Raw genomic sequence first — 17,632 nt, 5'->3', positions numbered from 1 at the left:
TGACACCTCTAGTTTCTGGTTGTACAGTTTCATAAGGCTGCGATAATCCTAGCACATTAGGTCACACAGGTCAACAGGTCAGAGTATTTCTGGGTGCATGGCCTGGGTGCCTGGCTCCGTCAGAGGTCACCATAGGTCACTTTATACAGTGAGGTAAACAAATGGCTACAATGGAGACTTGCATCATCACACATGTATATGATTAGACACATTGGATTCACAAGAGTCTCAGCTTTCCAGTCCTACCAAATTTCTGCAAATCTACAACACATGGTTTTGCCCTTAAGCTGGACTAGAACAAACCGGGCATGGCTGTAAAGGCAAGGCTCTCGTGGTTCTATTGAGCCCATTTCCATTCAGATATCATGAGGTGAACGGTCAAGAGACCCCTTTGAAAATGGCTATGTAATGTTGTCAAACAGCTACCTCTAGGCAAAAGATGACAACATGGTACTGCACTTTGTTTACAGTTTTTGTTTTTGTCTGATGTGTGGATTGGATTTCAGTGGGTATAGTAGGGGATATGTTGCTACTGCTGGCCACGCCTCATGCTCTGCCAAGAGTGGTCTGGAGAAATTCACAGTATAATAAGTTGCTAAACTCCAAAACAAAGGATTTAACAATACCAAGCGGAGCTCTTTTGGCTAGAGGTCGCTGTTTGATGGCATTACAGATTATACCTTTCACTTTGGAGGAATAATTATCCCACTTCTCAAAAAGCTAGCCTGGTACCTATGGATCCCTCACAATCTCTAGTTTCATATGATACTGCTAGCTTAATGTTAGAAACTGAGTCTGCCAGAGTCGGCACACCAATGTTGTAATGTTTTTTGAGGCAACCCTTGGGATCGTCCTAACCTTCTCCCCCTGGTGTTGACCTTTAAAGTTGCTTCATTGTTAAATAAAACATTCTCTTAAAGACAGTCGCTTCTTCCTCTTCTTGTTATGGCACAGTGAAGCAACTCTAAAAGTACTAGTAGACCTAGCTCTATTGACAAGCTTTGTATGCATATACAAAGCTCTATAACGAACCGCCGCAGAAGTGTTAAGTCAAAACTCGTCTTGACTAATCATTCACGAGTTCATGAGACACTGCTGAAACACAGTATAAAATTACCCTTTTCTCCACCGAAGACTCCTTCCAAATCCTCCTAAGAGGTATTTCTGGGCAACGATGATCAGTGTGATTTATATCTGTGTGTTTTGTCCTAAAGTTGTGAACAAACACCATCTAATCCCTGTTTATTCCCGAAAGAGCCCAAAATAGAGGCGTAGTGATGAAAATTAATTGACGTATTGCTGGTCTGATGTATACTGAGCTTTTTCTACCCTTCTGTACTAACTTCTAATCTATGTTCTCTTCTCTTATCTCCTCTCTGACCGTCAAGACCATCTATACAAGCAGCTTGAGAAGAACCGCCTTCTGACCAACGAGCTGAGAGTAGCCCTGAATGAGCTCTAGACCACAGCTGAGAGCCTGAATGAGCTCTAGAACACTGAGCTGAGAGCCTGCATGAGCTCTAGAACACCGAGCTGAGAGTATCCCTGAATGAGCTCTAGAACACCAAGCTGAGAGCCTGAATGAGCTCTAGACCACTGAGCTGAGAGCCTGAATGAGCTCTAGAACACCAAGCTGAGAGCCTGAATGAGCTCTAGAACACCGAGCTGAGAGTATCCCTGAATGAGCTCTAGAACACCAAGCTACAAGTAGCCCTGAATGAGCTCTAGAACACCACGCTGAGAGCCTGAATGAGCTCTAGACCACTGAGCTGAGAGCCTGAATGAGGTCTAGACCACCGAGCTGAGAGTAGCCCTGAGTGAGCTCTAGACCACCTAGCTGAGAGTAGCCCTGAGTGAGCTCTAGAACACCAAACTGAGAGTAGCCCTGAATGAGGTCTAGAGTAGACCACCACCGGGGTTGTTTATGCTTTCATCATTATGCTGAAATACAAAGTGACCACAGACATTAAGTCTGATGCTGTGATTTGAAGAACCCAGGTTACTACAGTATGTCTCTGACATCATTCATATTTAACTTTAGTAGAACTTGCCAAAACTCAGCAGTCCTACTGTACCTCTATCTAATGTAATCTACAAGTAAGCTAGCAATCACTGCTGTCCCCGTGATCCACTTTCAACACCAACATTCCTCCCATGTATCAGGCTCCTCATTCACTTCCATTCATTTTGAAGGCCAAGTCTAAATATCATACTTTTGAATGGAAGTAATGAATGGAGCCTAATGCCTGGGATGAATGAATGGTGTTGATAGCGGACAACGGGCACTGCAGTGATTGCTATGTAGATGCACTTAGATAGAAACTTATACTAAAGTCAAATACCTTTAAGTACTTTTAACAAAGATCATGTGAAAATAATTAAATAGAAATGTAAGCTCTTCATATTATATGCATTGCATGCAGCACTGAGGGTGAAAAGAGAAGGTTTTACAGACCATGGTTCCAAAGAATGGATGATATGTTAACTTAGGTACTGTGTGTACAGTGTGACACCTAGATCCATATCTCCCGCATGGGAAGGGCTATTATGCTACACTCACCCCTGCTTTGACCTTCCCTCATGGAAAAACCCACCCAGGACACCACTGTAACGCACCTGAATTCAGGCCTGGCTGCGCTACACTGAAATTAAATCTCCAGGCAGCAATTTAAACATTATTATCTTAAATCTTTACATCATTTGTCCAGGCCTATGTATCTTCTCAGACATTTCTGTGTTCAGTTTTGTTATTCTGCCCAACAAACCCTATTGTTCTATGAGTAATGTCATATTCTGCAGAAGACGAAGGATGAGTAGTCTTATCCTCACAATTCTGAAAGAGTTGCCCACTCATTTCTCTCAAGTATTTGATTATATTTATAGCAACGCTAGTTTAACGAATATCATTATTTTTCTATATTTATTATACTGTACCAGAGCTGCCTGCCCTGTATCTTACTACTGTACATACTGTAGGTTACTAACAGAAACACTGACCATATGGCCAATGTTAGATGAGACTCTGATGGAGATCAAAGTAATAGTACAGTAACAGTAATGTAAGCTGCACCGTATGACCGGCTCTTTTGTGTTATGACTGCACAATATAGACAACATATCAAACTGGGATTATTTTGACATTTATACAACTTGTGCTATATTTCATTGGGACTAATATTGTGAGTCTATATCATTTTTGTATGTGGTTTGAAACACTATTAATAGCTCTAAACCAACTAGTCTCCTCAAATGATGTAGTCAGTGTGTCTGGGCAGGGAGGAGGGACTACGGCTTGTTCGCAAGAAGCTTCTTATTCACTCATTGACATACCGGTAATACAAAAATGAATTCAAAATATAAATATACCCACATTGTAGCTTTTGCAATCTAGATACTGTGTTCTTTTGTATTATAATTTCAATATAAATTCTAAATATCGTTTAGGATTGCTTTGTATGCCTATACCAGACCTAACTGCATTGTTCGCAACTTCTTTTCCCTGAGCTCACCGGCCTGAAGGTACCGACTCAGTACAACCAAAAGTAGCCTCTATGAGTTACTTCATGCTATTTCCTTTAATACACTGCAATATGGGTTTTTGAAAATCAATGTTTGATACATTTGATTGCAATGTATATGTTGACAGAATTTGCAATTAAAAACTATACAGCACGTAAGCATTGTGAACCAAGCCATGACTTCAGCCAAGGTTATACAATTTCTTTTTACTTACTTATTGTATTTTTGTAATTTGGTTGTGTGTTATTGTGTATTATGTTAATTATAAACATGAATCCAGTGAGAGTATGCACTAATTACTAATGGCAGAGGTGTAGGACATTTGCATGGATATATGTTGTCCTTCTACCAAGCTGAATTGTTGGTGCACTCACACCATCTTCATAACAAGTAGTTATTTTTTGTGTTCATTCCTTAGATTTGTTTCATCCTAAAATCAAGTTGGTTCAATGGTTTTCATTCTGCCTATTTTATTTAGGGAATATATTGCATTGCATATAATACAAATATTAAAGTAATAATCTCAAACATTTTAATTAGTCTTTCTCTGCTCTATCACAGATTCATATAACACAACAGTGTATGTGTGTGTTATGGTTTGTAAACAACCCCAACAGCACGACACAGACAGGTAGTTCAGAGTTAGCCAAAAACGAAGGGCGTATTTATTTTCAAACAGAAAGAGCGAAAAAACAACATGAAGCATTCAGTGGGAATGTCCTGAAGCAGAGTAGGCTCTGCGGCTCTGCAGCTCGGCCCAGAGCAGAGTTGGCTCTGTGGCGCTGCGGCCTCTGCGGCTCTGCAGCTTAGCCCAGAGCAGAGTTGGCTCTGTGGTGCTGCGGCCTCTGGCTCTGCGGCTCTGCAGCTTACTGTCAATCCACTCGGAGAGGAACAGAGAAAAAGAGGAATGTCAACAACCGAACGTAGGGATTACGAGGCAGTCCAGTAATAAAGCTGAGTCCAGAAATAACAAAGGCGATACCTCTTCAGTGTTAACGAAACACAAAAAACAGAAAGGTCTTGAGTCCAGGAAAAAACGAGGAAAAACAGAGCATCAAAAATATACTTCCAAACTCACCAAGGGGCAAAGTGAGATACGGGGCGCAGGTCCACGGGAGCAGAGAAGAGCAACAGCGGCGAACTCCAAGGCGTACTGGAGAAACAAATGGAGAACAACACGGGAGGAACAAGCTGCAGGCGGAGGTAAGCAAAACGACCCGACAATGAACGTTCAGAAACCCTGAGTATATAAGGGCTCCCTTCAAGCTGATTCGAAACTCCCTTCAGGTGTGTGGAGGTAATTGGTACCTGGAAGCGTGTGGTAATGGACCAATCCTCACAGTGTGTGTGTCAGTTTTCAGTCTTGTGATATGGTTTCAACTTTCTCATGACCATAAAAATATGAATCGTTAGTTCACAAAATCCTACAGATATCCAAGATTAGCCATGCAGAAAGACACACAATATACAAGCTCTGTAACACAAAGGTTAATGGGAATCTAGAATACATTTTTTATTGAATTGTGAATAGTGAGATTACCAAGGATTCCCAGCCCAACACACAAGGGATTCCACCTTTAGCCGGTTCATGAATGCTTTTATATTTGCTGTTCTAAAGTCAAGTCAAGTCAAGAGTAGGGATGTCCGATATTATCGGCCGACCGATATTATCGGCCGATATCGGCAGTAAAATGTGATATCGGAAAATATCGTTATCGGTAAAAAAAACCAAAAAAACAATAACCTTTACATTGGGTCTGTGTGTGTGTGTGTGTGTGTGTGTGTGTGTGTGTGTGTGGGGGGGGGGGGGGTGAAATGGGTCCCCTTAGGTGTTAAAACGCCCTACATGGGGGTGAGAAGTTTAGCAGTTTAGAGGACATGCCGACTTAGAGCAGAACTATGGAACGGTTCACATAACATAATTATCCTCTCTACTGGATTATGTAATAATAATGCACAAAGTAGATTCAAGAGAACATGCAAACTATTTATTAATTTCAGCGTACATGTCTGAAAATTTGACTTGTTCCAAGACCAGATGACATACGAAGGAAACTCAAGATATTGTATGATGTTATGGTTTGACACCGACCCCAAACGCACGACACAAGAGAGTAGGAATTCAGAGTTGCCAAAAACAAGGGCTTGTTTATTGAGACTAATTAATGAGCACAGAATAGTCAAGTCAAACAAGACAGGTACACAAGCAAGGGGGAAATTGTTCTGCTGCTCTGCAGCTTCTCCCGTGGTGGTAGTAGGGGGTAGCAGATGCTGACGTCTGAGCCGCTCTGCAGACTTCTCTCGGCAGAATCTCCGAAGTGTTGCGGGACCGAGAGAGAGAGAGAGGGAGCGAGTCAACAAGGGTGCAGGTGGAACGAGCAGGAGAACAGGAGAGGTGACTTGTACCCAAATACAAAAGTTATCCAAGTGAACAAATCTTCGTGTAAATACACACAGTGAGCAAAGTTCCAAAACACAATCCCAAGTGAATCTCTTCGTGTAAATACACACAGTGAGCACTGTTCCAAAACACAATCCCAAGTGAATATCTTCGGTGCAAAAATAGACACTGAGAGTGAAGTCCAAAAAACAATCCAATGTGAATAATATCTTCGGTGTGAAACAACACACAGTGGGAGATGTAAAGTCCCAAAATATTATCCCAGTGAGAACAACAAAAAGGCGATCGCTGGGTGAGTGACTGTCTGATAAAAAAGGTGGTAATTTTCAGTGTTATAGAAACACACGAAAACGGAATTTGATCAAGACAGTCAGTAAAAAACTCACCCAGACGTAGTGCGTAATGGTGCTGGAACAGCAGCGGAGCGAGCGCGTCGCCACGGGGAAAAGGTGTCCAAGAGGAAGGCTTCTTGGAATATCCTGGAGGTAAAGCACAGAGAGCAAACAGCAGCAGCAGCAGGAACGGAGAATGCAAACAGAGAAATATCAAAACGATCCAACAAAACTAGAGTGGAGAAACGGGGTATAAATAATACGGGATTGATTGATTGACAAGCAGTGACAGCTGGGGAATGTGATTGAAAAGCGTGCGGACGGGAGAGAACCAATCAACGACGTCTCTGATGACGTCACTGGGAAGAAGCGTGTGAATGGGGGAATTGAATGATTAACAGAAACAAATGAAAACAGAGCGAGGTGGTTTAAAGGAACAGAACGAGTGAGTGAGCAAGGACAGAAACCTCACAGTACCCCCCCCTCCACGGGAGCCACCCGGCGACCAGGCCGACCCGGCTCGTCAGGATGGGCACGATGGAAGTCAGTGATCAAGCCGGGATCCACGATGAGCTGCCGGGAGACCCAGCTACGCTCCTCAGGGCCGTAACCCTCCCAGTCCACAAGGTATTGGAACCCCCGGCCCCGCCGACGAACGCCCATCAACCGGCGGACCTGCCACTGGGGGTGACCATCCACCAACACGGGAGGCGGCGGATCAGGAGCTGGAGGCATAAGGGGACTGAGGGAGACGGGCTTAACCCGGGAGACATGGAACACGGGGTGGATGTGCATGGATGCAGGAAGTTTCAGGCGCAGGGCCGCCGGACTGAGTACCTTCAGGACCTCGAAAGGTCCGACGAAACGGGGGTTGAGCTTCTTGGCCGAGGACCGTAGCGGGAGGTCCTTTGCGGAGAGCCACACCCTCTGCCCAGGGCGGTAAGTCGGCGCAGGAACCCGGCGCCGGTCGGCACCACGACAGGCGCGCTCAGATGTCCGGAGCAGCGCGGTCCTGGTGATCTCCCAAACTCGTCGGCAGCGGTCGAGGTGGACCTGCACGGAGGGAACTGCCACTTCCGTCTCCTGTGCGGGGAAAAGAGGGGGCTGGTAGCCCAGGGAGACCTCAAAGGGGGAGAGGCCGGTGGCGGAACTGACCATTGAATTGATGGAGTATTCAACCCAGGGAAGGAAACGGCTCCAGGATGCTGGTCTCTCGGCTGCCACACACCGAAGAGCAGACTCCACGCTCTGGTTCATCCTCTCCGTCTGCCCGTTAGTCTGGGGATGATAACCAGAGGAAAGACTGACCGTTGCCCCCAATCCCTTGCAAAAGGCCTGCCATACCTGGGAGGTGAACTGGGGCCCCCGGTCAGAGACGATGTCCTGGGGAAACCCATGAAGGCGGAACACGTGGTGCGTCAGGAGGTCCGCCGTCTCGGCCGCCGAGGGAAGCTTGGAGAGGGCCACGAGGTGAACCCCCTTGCTGAATCGATCCACCACGGTCAGAAGGCAGGTGTTCCCCTGGGAGGAGGGCAGACCAGTGACGAAGTCCAGCGCCACATGTGACCACGGACGGCTCGGAACGGGAAGTGGCTGCAAGAGCCCGGAGGGTGCCTGGTGAGAGGCCTTGCTGCGGGCACAGACCGTGCAGGCCAATACGAACTCCTTGACGTCGTTCCGCATGGTGGGCCACCAGAAACGACGAGCCAGGAAGGAGAACGTGCGATGGACGCCAGGGTGGCAGGCGAACCGGCTGGTATGGCCCCACAGCAGTACCTGGGACCGGACAGAGTCGGGGACGAAGAGACGACTCCTAGGGACGTTGCTAGGAGCACGTTGGAAGCGTAGGGCACGCCTTACCACACCCTCGATGCCCAAGGTGATGGCTCCAACCACTCGGGCCTCCGGGAGGTTGGGAGTAGGGTCCTCAGAGGGTGGAGCCCCCTTGGAGTGCATCCGGGACAGGGAGTCGGCCTTCGTGTTGCGAGAACCGGGGCGGAAGGTCAGCGAGAAGTCGAACCGACTGAGGAAACTGGCCCATCTCGCCTGCCGACCGTTGAGGCGCCTGGAAGGTTCTTGTGGTCCGTCCAGATGGTAAAAGGCTCCTCGGCACCCTCTAGCCAATGACGCCACTCCTCCAGCGCAGCCACGACCGCCAGCAGCTCCCGATTGCCGGTGTCGTAGTTCCTCTCGGCAGGGAGGAAGCGACGCGAGTAGAAGGCGCAAGGATGCACCTTCTGGTCTGAAAGAGAACGTTGGGATAGGACAGCGCCTAGGCCAGAATCCGAGGCGTCCACCTCCACGATGTACTGTCTCTTGGGGTCAGGGTGGAGCAGGATAGGCGCGGAAGTGAACCTTCTCTTGAGGGATACGAACGCAGCGCATGCCGCTGGGGACCAGTCGAACGGCAGAGCGGGGGAGGTCAGCTTGGTAAGTGGCTCCGCCACTTGACTGTAGTTCCGGATGAACCTTCGGTAGAAGTTGGCGAACCCGAGGAAACTCTGTAACTCCTTCCGAGTGGTGGGTTCTGGCCAATCCTCCACAGCCTGGATCTTGCGAGGATCCGCTCGGGTCAAGCCCTTCTCAACGATGAAGCCCAGGTAGTCGACGGAGTTGGAGTGGAAACGGCACTTCTCCGCCTTGACGAAGAGCCGATTGTGGAGGAGGCGCTCCAGCACACGGCGGACATGCTGGATGTGTTCCTCGAGGGTCCTGGAAAAGATGAGAATGTCGTCCAGGTACACCACCACGAACACCTCCAGCATGTCACGAAGGACGTCATTCATGAGTGCCTGGAATACCGCCGGGGCGTTGGTGAGGCCGAACGGCATTACTAGGTACTCGTAGTGGCCCCTGGGGGTCTTGAAGGCGGTCTTCCATTCATCGCCCTCACGGATACGGACAAGATGGTAGGCACTCCGGAGGTCCAGCTTGGTGAAGAACGAGGCCTGGGTCAGTGGCTCGAAGGTGGAGCTCATGAGAGGTAGAGGGTATTTGTTCTTGATGGTGATCTCGTTGAGCTGACGATAGTCGATGCAGGGTCGCAGGTCCCCATCCTTCTTACCAACAAAGAAGAACCCGGCCGCCACCGGGGAGGAGGAAGGCCGAATGAGTCCTGCTTCCAATGACTCAGAGATGTAGAGATCCATCGCCTTCTTCTCCGGGACAGTCAGACTGTAGAGGCGGCTGCCGGGAAGGGGAGCCCCTTGGCGGAGGTCGATGGCGCAGTCATAGGGGCGGTGAGGTGGAAGGGCCTGAGCCCTGGTCTTACTGAAAACCTCCAAGAGGTCGTGGTACTCGGGAGGTATGGACGAGAGGTCCGGAGGCAACTCACCAGCGGGCCTCCGGGGCGGGGGACAGGACACCGCCTGCAGACACAGGGCGTGACAGGAGGAGCTCCAGCCCCTGATGGTACCGGAGGACCAGGCGATGTGGGGCTCGTGCAGCGCGAGCCAGGGCCTACCCAGGACCACCGGGACAAGGGGGGATTGGGTGATGAGGAACTGGATTCTCTCGACGTGGTTCCCAGCGATGGTCAGCACGACTGGGCCGGTGCGTTGAGAGATGTCGGCCAGGCGGTGTTGGTCCAACGAAAAGATCTCCAAGGGCCTCACAAGGTCCTCAAGTGGAATGTTGGCTCGGGTGGCGAACTCGAAGTCGAGGAAATTCTCGTCTGCCCCTGAGTCGATGAGGGCCTCCACCGTGGCACGTTGGTCCCCCCAGGCCAGGGTGACGCTCATCAGATGGTCAGGTGGTGCGCGGCGCTGGGAATGGGAAAAACGGCTCACCAGGATCTCCCGGGGTCTCGGTGAGCCTGATCTTTTGGCCGGGTGGGGCAGTCGGCGATTCGGTGTCCCGCACCTCCGCAGTAGAGGCAGAGACCGGACCTGAGCCTTGCCTCACGCTCCGCCTGGCTCAGATGAGAGCGTCCCAGCTGCATGGGTTCCTCCTCGCGAACCGAACGGGGGGGCCTGCTACCACCAGTAGTGTTGAGGACAGGGCGTCCAGGAGTGACGTCATGCGTCCGGGGAATCCGGGGTGCCTCAGGAGGTAACAGTCGGGTCCTCTCGCGCCTTCTCTCCAGGAGGCGTCCGTCAATACGGATGACAAGGCTAAACAGATCCTCGAGGGAGTCGGGCAACTCCCGGGTAGCGAGCTGGTCCCGGACTGCGTCACTGAGCCCCCTCAAGAAGGTTAGGCGAAGAGCAGGTTCGTTCCATCCACTCTCCACCGCCGCCAGACGAAACTCCAAGACATAGTCCGTCACCCTGCCGCTCCCCTGTCAGAAAGTCCCCAACCGGGCTCCAGGGTCCAGACCTCGGGCTGGATGGTGGAACACTCTGCGGAGCTCCGCCACGAAGTCTGGATAGGAAAACACAAAATCTGCTTCCATTGCCCAGGAGGAAGTGACCCACTGGGCAGCATGGCCTGAAAGCAAGTTCGTCATATAAGCCACTTGGGACCCACGAGCAGAAAAACGGCTTGGTTGATGACGGAAAACCAACCCACATTGCATGATGAATGTGGCACACTCCTCGGGATTGCCGTCGAACAGCCGTGGGACGGAGAGACGGGGTTCCCGAGGTGCGGGATCTGCTGGGGCTGCGGGGAATGCTCCTGAAGGTTGTGAGAGATGAAAAGCATTAACGGTGTCGCCCAGCGAGTGAAGCTGAGCGAGAATGTCGGACTGTTGTCCCGCCATAGCGGCCATTGACCCTTGCATAGGCAGGACCTGATCCCTGAGACTCTGCACCGCAGCCGCAGCCCGCTCTAATTGGAGACTGTGATCCCTGGTCAACTCGACTTGATTAGCAAGTGCGGTTCTGACCCTCTCTGTGTCGGCTGGGGTCGTCATTTTGGTTGGATCGTAATGTTATGGTTTGACACCGACCCCAAACGCACGACACAAGAGAGTAGGAATTCAGAGTTGCCAAAAACAAGGGCTTGTTTATTGAGACTAATTAATGAGCACAGAATAGTCAAGTCAAACAAGACAGGTACACAAGCAAGGGGGAAATTGTTCTGCTGCTCTGCAGCTTCTCCCGTGGTGGTAGTAGGGGGTAGCAGATGCTGACGTCTGAGCCGCTCTGCAGACTTCTCTCGGCAGAATCTCCGAAGTGTTGCGGGACAGAGAGAGAGAGAGAGGGAGCGAGTCAACAAGGGTGCAGGTGGAACGAGCAGGAGAACAGGAGAGGTGACTTGTACCCAAATACAAAAGTTATCCAAGTGAACAAATCTTCGTGTAAATACACACAGTGAGCAAAGTTCCAAAACACAATCCCAAGTGAATCTCTTCGTGTAAATACACACAGTGAGCACTGTTCCAAAACACAATCCCAAGTGAATATCTTCGGTGCAAAAATAGACACTGAGAGTGAAGTCCAAAAAACAATCCAATGTGAATAATATCTTCGGTGTGAAACAACACACAGTGGGAGATGTAAAGTCCCAAAATATTATCCCAGTGAGAACAACAAAAAGGCGATCGCTGGGTGAGTGACTGTCTGATAAAAAAGGTGGTAATCTTCAGTGTTATAGAAACACACGAAAACGGAATTTGATCAAGACAGTCAGTAAAAAACTCACCCAGACGTAGTGCGTAATGGTGCTGGAACAGCAGCGGAGCGAGCGCGTCGCCACGGGGAAAAGGTGTCCAAGAGGAAGGCTTCTTGGAATATCCTGGAGGTAAAGCACAGAGAGCAAACAGCAGCAGCAGCAGGAATCAAAACGATCCAACAAAACTAGAGTGGAGAAACGGGGTATAAATAATACGGGATTGATTGATTGACAAGCAGTGACAGCTGGGGAATGTGATTGAAAAGCGTGCGGACGGGAGAGAACCAATCAACGACGTCTCTGACGACGTCACTGGGAAGAAGCGTGTGAATGGGGGAATTGAATGATTAACAGAAACAAATGAAAACAGAGCGAGGTGGTTTAAAGGAACAGAACGAGTGAGTGAGCAAGGACAGAAACCTCACATATGAGGTGTTTTTAAAAGGGGCAAATGAACAATTCTTTTAGTAGATTGAATCATTAGTCAGAAGGATAATGATATTTTGTCAAGGGGGTGGCATATATCACCCCCATGACACATCCCTACTTTGTAAGACAAACAGCTTTGATGTTGTAATTACAGTGATTAGGCTCGTTTGCCTGTCTAAATTTTTTTTATCAATCTGCTTATTGTGTATTTTTAGGTGTTTGTTTATGTTTTATCTGTCATTTGGACCAGATCTAAAAGAGGGGTCTATGATCTCAATTGACTACCTGGTAAACAACTTTCGTGAAAGAATTGGAACTATATTGGGGTACACACGAGTAATGCAGCCATAATATTTGCAAACAGCATTGTTCTAAACAATGCAAGGCATAAATCTTTGTATCTACTAGACAGTTTGTATTTATATCTTTGTTATATAAAAAACATGTACTTTGGTAAAAACATGATAACATAATCCTATTGAATTCTGAATTTGTTGTTTATTGGTTGAGTGTCAAGGATACACATAAATTATAAACATCTAAAACCATGAAACTGACCGATACAGATCGTTTTTTAGCCACACTAAATATTTGTGTAATATACTCAATATTATGGATCTGCATTACAAACTACAGTTACACACAGCATGAAATATTCAATCAACACAAAGATGATGGTTCTAAGGTAAATAAAATGTAATTCAGTCAACATAGTTAGTGAATAGTATGGCTAACATGTATGAAAGTAACATAAAACCGTTATTAGAGTTGTTGATACAATATTATAATTCATAATAATTTTGCAGAAAAAAAGCAAAATGCATAGTATTACCGGCGAGGTTGTTTGCTCATAGTCCCCAGATGATTGAAGGAAATTCACTTTAAGAACCATTTAGCATGAAACATCTTAAAACAAAGATGTATTTTATACATTATAACCATGAAAATAATGCAATGTTAGGTTCTACCGTGATTATAGTGTTCACAGATAGGAATGTATCCAGGACAGGGTTCTTTATACATCACTAACCCTGGACAGACTTGTGAAGTCAGAGATAGGAATGTATCATTCACATTCAATTATCCAAATGTACTCAGGATGTGTCAGATGTGTGTGCGAAAGTTCCCAGCACTATGCAGGGTTTTACATAGGCTACTAACAAAAACAATTCATATTGTTTCACTGATGGTCTTGTTGATAGCTACATGGTCGACATGTTTTATTTGTACCTGAAAGATTTGCTTCATTCACACAATAAATATGCTGTTTGTGAAAAAATAATGTATAATATCTGGACTGAGTCACTGTATAGTGAATCCAGGGGTATAGTGGATCGATTATATTTTGTATGAAACACCTTAAAACAATGAGGCATTTCATTTATAATATCAAAACATGGCTTATGTTCTATAAGATGTTCTTATGTATCTACAAGTCTTATGTAGAATGATGTAAAAAGAGTTCTACTAATATATTTCACTTAAAAAACGTGTACAGAAAGATAAATATCCGACCCCGGAGCCCCGTCTGAGTGTAAACAGGCTTTGTACAGTATAACACATGCAATCCCATATGGTCTAGCGGTAAGGATGCCCTGGTTTCAACAGGGAGGCGCGGGTTCGACTCCTGCTATGGGAATAACACCTTTTTCTATACATAGCAAATGTTATGGTATGTTTTATTGTAACTGTTTGAATGTTTGTTTGTTTTAGTGCAAGACTGGTGCATCGTCTAAGAAGGGTGACCCCCATGAAAGGGTCTGAGGTGCATTTGTTCCCCTATTGATAGGTTTTTACATACCTTTGCAAGGATATGTATGACTGTGTTGCATTCATTTATTAATTTTGTTGGACTTAATGGTATTTATGGTTTATTTATGATTTATTGTGGTACTTCTTCTTGAATTGTTTAAATAAGATGTGTTTGACCCGAGGGGTCATTAATGTATGTATTGTAGGACCTTACAAATCTGATTTGATCATTTTCAAGCATTACATTTAACAGACAGTGGTGACATTTCGAAGTTTTAAAGGGATCACATTCACATAGCTGAACTTAAAATCATTCAAAACAATTATTACACTTTTGAGGTAGAATGAAACGCAGTTGGGTATATTATAAAAAAATGTATTAAAGAATATTGCAGATCATGCTGTAACCTTTTTTATCAATAATATAAGCGTGGATAACATCGATAATATGGTTAATATCTAAAGTTTCTAAACACTTATGATTTTTCAGGTTAAAAGCCGTAACATTCACTATTACAGTGTATAAACATAACAGGTGTGCTCTGTTAAAATTACCATTCATATGATCTAAAATAGTAACTAAGCCGTTTTCAGATAGAAGACTTTCATCCTCTGAGAGTGTCTCTATCATATATTGCCAATTATTTAGCAAGCCTTTCTCTCTCACCAGCTTCAACATATTTTCAAAAAGCCTTAAGCGCAGGCTATTGACATTCCCGTTTACCCATCGATGTACAATTGTCCTGACAGCTCCGCGGCAGTCACTAAGGCTTTAAGAGTAGCTACTTTGATTGGGAAGTGGAGGGTTTTTCTTCTAGTAGGACACAGTCTCTTAACCATACCCCGGGTTGGGGATAGCAGTGATGATGCTTTGTTGGTTACATCAGCGATAGGTATTTCTTCGGGGTCAGGGTGGAATACATTAGATTCTGATGTAAGAGGGGTGTACCAGGGGCTATTAGGATCCATACACCTGACAGGGTTTGGCGGTGGTGAATCCGGCGATGAAGTCTCCCAAATCGTTGTAAGAGGGCTGTAACTAGTCCTAGGGGTGTCTAGGAGGCTTTGCAATGAAAAAGTTTTAGTTGAACCATACAGGGGTACGGGTAATGTCTCAGCTTCCTCGTCTGGAGCGTATAGTGGAGACAGGCTATCTAGTGTATCCGATGCATGCTTAGAAGGATCTTCCCCGTGTCTCACATAGTAAGCAAAGTTTGATCGCGTTGAAGTAGGGTCACCGAATCTATAACCGCCAGCGGGTAGTGTCTCAACATCGTCAGGCGTGTTTAGTGGAGACAGGCTATCTAGTGTATCCAATGCAGAGTTAGCAGGATCAGCCTCATGTGACACATACAAAGCCATGATTGCTATCTAAAAGTACAAAATGCACTGTAAGTCTTTTTAAAGGAGGATTTAGGGTTGACACGCCCCATCCTCCGCCCCCTCGCTGGGTCACTCCCATTCCATCTCCTCTGAATCGTCGGCTGGATGGAGCCTTCTTCTAAAATATGCCAGGTCTGTCCTCACCTTAACCCCTTCTTTAGTAACCATTCCGCAAGTACGAAGACATTCTAACCAGGCCGGTACCGGTACTGAGAAGAGGATATACTCATGACTTGTATTAAAGAACCTTGAGAAGATGGTTAGATTAGTCTCTACACCAAAAGCCAGAGTACTTTTTAGGGGAGCTCCAGTAGCTCACCACGTACCGCGAGTGCTATTTCAGCGCCGTGGACAACCGTGCTCGTCACGGATCTGGGGCTGAGCGCGTTCGAATCCCGGACGGCAGCCGTGCCTTTCCCAGAGTGTCTTCCCCCCCATCTGAACCCTTTCAGCCTGCTTCTGTCGGTCGAACTTGACCAAGTATGAATGCGACGAAAAAGCGATAAACGCTAAAAAGAACCAGCTGACTGGTCAAAGTAAAAAAAAAAAAAAAAAAGCCAGAGTACTTTTTATAGATATCCGCCCGTAATACACATACCCGTAGTCTATTGAGCTTATTACCAGGGTGAATATATGCCCGTCCTTAAGCGTTCTACCCACTAATCCATCCATGGCCTCATACGAAGCTTTTTTTAGCTGCCAAAATTCACTCTCCGATAGGTCTATCTCAGATCTTCTTACAGCACCCTGGAAATTCTCCAAGGGGGTCTTGTAGAAGACAACTCTCTCAAATTTAACATCATAACAGAATCCAAGGACCCCATCCCTGAGGGGCCATATCTCGGTGTAAAACACGCTACCAAATTTGGATGGTGCAACTAACTCGGCCTTAAAATGCGCTACTCGGGCTGACGTGCGTATAGTAGATGTAGCTAGACTGCTCGCCATTTTTTTTTCTAGGGTCTCTCTAAGAGGGAACTCTCTAAATATATAGGTTTTTATCCAACCCTGACCGCCTATATAGCGTCATACAGACCCGTCGCAGCTTTGCCCCCACCCTCATACAGAAATACATCCATCTAGACATACACACCCACACAATCTTTTTGACAGTCACAGTCTTTGACAGAAACGTTGAAGTATCAGCTGTTGTTTAAAGTATCAGGATCGAAGCATAGGAAATGGGGAATTTCTTCAGCAGGACTACCAGCTGTATTATGAGCTCTATAAACTATGATATCGCATTGCTTTTAAAACATGCTATAGATAATAAAGTCACCGATGCCCAGTTGTACACTGTAAACGGGAATGTCAATAGCCTGCGCTTAAGGCTTTTTGAAAATATGTTGAAGCTGGTGAGAGAGAAAGGCTTGCTAAATAATTGGCAATATATGATAGAGACACTCTCAGAGGATGAAAGTCTTCTATCTGAAAACGGCTTAGTTACTATTTTAGATCATATGAATGGTAATTTTAACAGAGCACACCTGTTATGTTTATACACTGTAATAGTGGATGTTACGGCTTTTAACCTGAAAAATCATAAGTGTTTAGAAACTTTAGATATTAACCATATTATCGATGTTATCCACGCTTATATTATTGATAAAAAAGGTTACAGCATGATCTGCAATATTCTTTAATAATTTTTTTATAATATACCCAACTGCGTTTCATTCTACCTCAAAAGTGTAATAATTGTTTTGAATGATTTTAAGTTCAGCTATGTGAATGTGATCCCTTTAAAACTTCGAAATGTCACCACTGTCTGTTAAATGTAATGCTTGAAAACATTTTACCATTTGTTGGGATCATGATCAAATCAGATTTGTAAGGTCCTACAATACATACATTAATGACCCCTCGGGTCAAACACATCTTATTTAAACAATTCAAGAAGAAGTACCACAATAAATCATAAATAAACCATAAATACCATAAAGTCCAACAAAATTTAAATAAATGAATGCAACACAGTCATACATATCCTTGCAAAGGTATGTAAAAACCTATCAATAGGGGAAAAATGCACCTCAGACCCTTTCATGGGGGTCACCCTTCTTAGACGATGCACCAGTCTTGCACTAAAACAAACAAACATTCAAACAGTTACAATAAAACATACCATAACATTTGCTATGTATAGAAAAAGGTGTTATTCCCATAGCAGGAGTCGAACCCGCGCCTCCCTGTTGAAACCAGGGCATCCTTACCGCTAGACCATATGGGATTGCATGTGTTATACTGTACAAAGCCTGTT

This window comes from Notolepis coatsorum, assembly GCF_963971535.1.
Source record: "Notolepis coatsorum genome assembly, chromosome: 20".
Lineage (NCBI taxonomy): Eukaryota > Metazoa > Chordata > Actinopteri > Aulopiformes > Paralepididae > Notolepis > Notolepis coatsorum.
Note: the sequence above shows the minus strand (reverse complement) of the source record.